Here is a 4,158-nt window from a genome sequence, read left to right as displayed (position 1 = left end):
GGTCTGTGGTGGTTTGGGACTCTAGGGGACAAGACAGCCCAGCCTCCCCTCAGGTTCTTCGAGGCCAGGGGCCCCATCCACTGTCCTCTTTGTGTGCCACCATGGTCAGTATGAGGAGGTGTGCCTCCAGATGCGGAGAATATCTTGATAGCATCAGCTCTCATGGAAGGTGGACAGGACCTGCGAATTATGGACCGTGTGACTGTCTGACTCACTGACTAGAACTGAGGCCCAGGATTTGTGTCTGTTTCATTCACTGAGTCAGGCTAAGTGTCTCCAAAATGCCTGCTTGTGGTCTACTGTGAAGTGAAACAACATCTTTTTCCTCTAATAATTCTACAAATATGTGAGGAGTGCTTTCTGCTGTCCCATGTAGCTGGAGGGAGGAGTGGAAGTCCGGATTCCCTTGTGCACTGCACTGTGGACACTCTAGTGGGAAAGCCCTGGGAGGCCCAGGCTTGAGCCTGTTCTTGGCCTCCCTGCTCACCTTGGGGTCCGGGGTGTGGAGACCGCCCCGGGCCAGCTCTCAGTTCAGACAGGCACTGGGCAGTGTTATCGGCCGGGTGCACCTGCACCCTGACCCAGTAGGTGGTGTCGTGAGGCCCATGGGCCAGCACTTGGATGATGTCCCCGTTGGAGCTCTGCAAAGACAGAGCGGGTACTGACCCAGGAGGCGCCAGGAACCCAAGGAGCCGAGATGCCAGTACACAACTGGCTCTATGCTATGGCAAACTAGTACATGGTCAGCGAGGACACAGTGAGGATGCTCCTGGCAGCCCTGCTGAATTAGCAGCAGAACTGAATCATGTCCCGGTCCAACCACAGTGAAAGGCTGAGACACCACAGAAAACTACCTCCTTTATGGGATATTAGGGCAGCAAATGGGGCCACAGCTCCTGACCTGGTCGGCCTACAGTGGTGTGCTGGGCTCTGTGAGATGACAGGTTGCAGAGGAATGCATCCAATACCTTAATCCCTTCCGTTTTTCTTTTAAGCAACCCTATCAAGTATGATGGTGTGTAAGGCTTGAGAGGGTCTGCAAGGAAGTGGAGCTGACTGCCAACAGGATACCCAGGGCAGCTAGTGAGCCATCCAAACAAGCAAAATGCAAGGACAGCGAGAATTTTCCTCTACTATCCCCACAAGTACGAGAAGTCTGCTTTCTACCCTCCAGGAGCCTGGTCAGGAGCCTGGGAGGTATAGATTCTTTGGGGGTGGGCCTGTCAAGACATTGAGACCCCAGATTTGGCCCACCTGAGTCACCTCGGGTCATGGGTGTGGGCCAGCTCTCACCTCAGACCAGCGCTGGATTGGTTTTCCTGGCCTGGCACATGTGTCCTTTGTACCTGTTGAGGGCATAAGTGAAGCCATCAGCCAGCTACTCTATGATGTCCTCGTTGGAGGTTTGCAAAGACAGAGCCAGGTACCGGGCCAGGAGGCATCAGAGCCCTGCCTGGGCAAGGCCAGTGGGGGAGATGCCCACCACAAATTCTGCTCCCCAGATCAGGCAGAGAGGGGCACCTGCAAAGACCTCCAGGCAGGGAGGGAATGAGGACCTCTGATTAACAGGTGGGTAGTAGAGTCCATCCCCAGCGCTCAGCTTCCCTTCCTGCCAGCCATGACCTGGGCGTTGACATGACAGACCCTCCCGGCTCTGACACCTCCCACCTGCTCCTGCCCAGGATGTGTGCCCCTCATCCCACCTCCCACCTAACACCTGCTCCTGCCCAGGACGCTTTCCCTCACCACCCCTGACACACACAAGGCCAGGATGAGGGCTAAGAGGGTGCGGCTGCCCAGATTGGACCCCGCTGGGGCCTGGCCTGGATGGGCCTGCCCTGGGCTGCCCTCGGTTGCTGGCGGGTACCTCCTGCCAGAGGGCGAGGGGTGTGAGGGTGGCACTTGTGCCGATCTCTGCAGCCACAGAAACAGCTCTCACTCCAGGCTTCTTCTGCCCAGAGCCTCGGAAGCACGGGAAGCAACACAGAGCCATCCTAGTCCCCTGACCGGCCCAGCCAAGTGAGCTGGAAAGGCGGTGCCTCTAGAATGTGGGTACCTGGTTCCCACAGTCTAATTTCTGTTGGGGATCTGTCACCAAGGAAGTGAGGTCACCCGTCAAGGTTGCATGGCCTGGGCCCTTCTCCAATCAGAGTCGCCCTAAGCCCCCGCCGGGCTGTTGGCCGCTCACCCTCCTGGCCCCTGATCTGCACACCTGCCTGCACACCAACAGCTAACACAGCCCTCCCCCAGCTCCCTGGGAAGGTACCAGGCCCGGCTTGGAGGAGAAAGCTGCGCTCACACCTCCTTTTCCTTACCAGTCCCGGGCCCTGGGGCATCTCCGTGCCTCCCCCGTCTCCCCCATGAGGATGATGCTGGACACATTTCGTAAGGAGTGATCAGTGTGGATGAGGTAACGCCCCTAACACCTGGGCTGGCCTCCCCGTGTCCGAGGCACAGACCAGAGGTGGAAGAGTGACAAGACTGAGTGGGACACAGCATGGAACACACTCACACAGGCCTGGGTGCAGCTGGATCTTGGGGAAGCCGCTGCTCATCTCAGCCCATTTTCAATTCTGCTCCTTTAAGAGGTTGAAATTATAAGAAATTCACATACTGGCATTCACTGGTCTAAAACCTTGCAGTGGTCTCTCTCTCTCTCTCTCTCTCTCTCTCCCCCCCCCCCCCCCCCCGCACCTGAGGATATTTCCCCATTAATTTTTAGAGTGAAAAGGGGAGGGGCGGAGGAGAGAGAGATGAGACACATTGATCAGTTGCCTCCTGTAAGGGCCGTGACCAGGGCCTCAAGGCACTGGGGACAAACCTTTAATCCAGGTACGTGCCCTTGACTGGGAATCAAACCTGCAACCCTTTGGTGCACAGGCCAACACTCTAACCAGGAGAAACACCAGCCAGGGCTATATCTTTATATTTTTAGTTCATTTAATTTAAAAAATATATGCAGAGAGAAATTAAAATAGAGTCACTCCAAGAGAGGAATATTTAACTAAGTATTTTGTACAAGAGACCTCTGATCGTGGTCCGCTTCCCATAAGAGAAGTTCTATTGCAATTAAAATAAAATAATGGTAGAGCATCCATTCTCACAGACTTCAGTGTACCGGTAGTCAGTGCAGGACACAAGGATAACGCTCTGAACACCACAAGCAGGAAATACAAAGAGCAAATGAGACCGGGTGGGTGAACCTCAGCCCCGGGGGCCCATACGGCCTGCCTGGTGCTGATGGCCTGCGGGTGGAGAACGGCTTTTACAATATTTTTAAATGGTTAAACGAAGTCTACAAAGGTAATATGTTGTGACACATACAGTTGTATTCTAGTTCCAGCCCACAAACAGCGTTTCACTAGAGCACAGCCAGGCCCACGCACCGAGGTGCTGCCTCTGGGCTTTGTCCGCAGCAGAGCTGAGCGTGGCTGCAAGCGGAGCAGGTGACTAGCGGTGCCTTTACGTAGAAAAGGGGGTGACCCCCCCGACCAAACCCTGGGCCGCGCCTGCGGTAGCTCATAGGCAGCATTCAGATAAAAAACTTTAGTTGATTTCCCCCCATAACTGGTATATTTCCCGGTAATATTAGCTGGGATAGTGACCCGGGGAAAGCAAATTCTGTGTATTCCAGCCCATATCCTCCTCAGGAAATACCTGGTGGGGAGGGGATGGCCAGAAATGCATGCCTGTTTGTAAACATTGGTTTATTTGTTTTATTCTGTGAATAATTAAGTTTAAGAAGCCTTTTTGGCTTTGTTTTGAATAATTATCTTGCTGAAAAGTGTGATGCTTGTCATTCATAAAAGTGTAGACATCCATGCACAAAACCGTTTGTGCCGCAGAGCGTGTGTCAGAGAATTCAGTGTCTGCTGTGTCCCCCAAAGCGCGAGCTGGGATCTGTGACGGCTTCTCTCAACCCCTCCCTGCCTGTGGGGCACCTGGGCAGCTTCAAACTGCTGCCCACGTTCAAGCCAGGGTCACTCCGACCAACGTGGACGGCTAAGCCTTCCTAAGGAGGGAGAGCAGCACTTTAAAAGCATAAACGCAGGATTTCTTAAGTAAATGTTTTGTCCTGCTCCTTGCTGTTACCTGATCTGCTGCCTCACTTCCCCCTGCGCCTCCTCCAGCCCTTCCTCCTGGCCCCTGGGTCTCCCA

This window comes from Myotis davidii, unplaced genomic scaffold (assembly GCF_000327345.1).
Source record: "Myotis davidii unplaced genomic scaffold, ASM32734v1 scaffold296, whole genome shotgun sequence".
NCBI lineage: Eukaryota > Metazoa > Chordata > Mammalia > Chiroptera > Vespertilionidae > Myotis > Myotis davidii.
Note: the sequence above shows the minus strand (reverse complement) of the source record.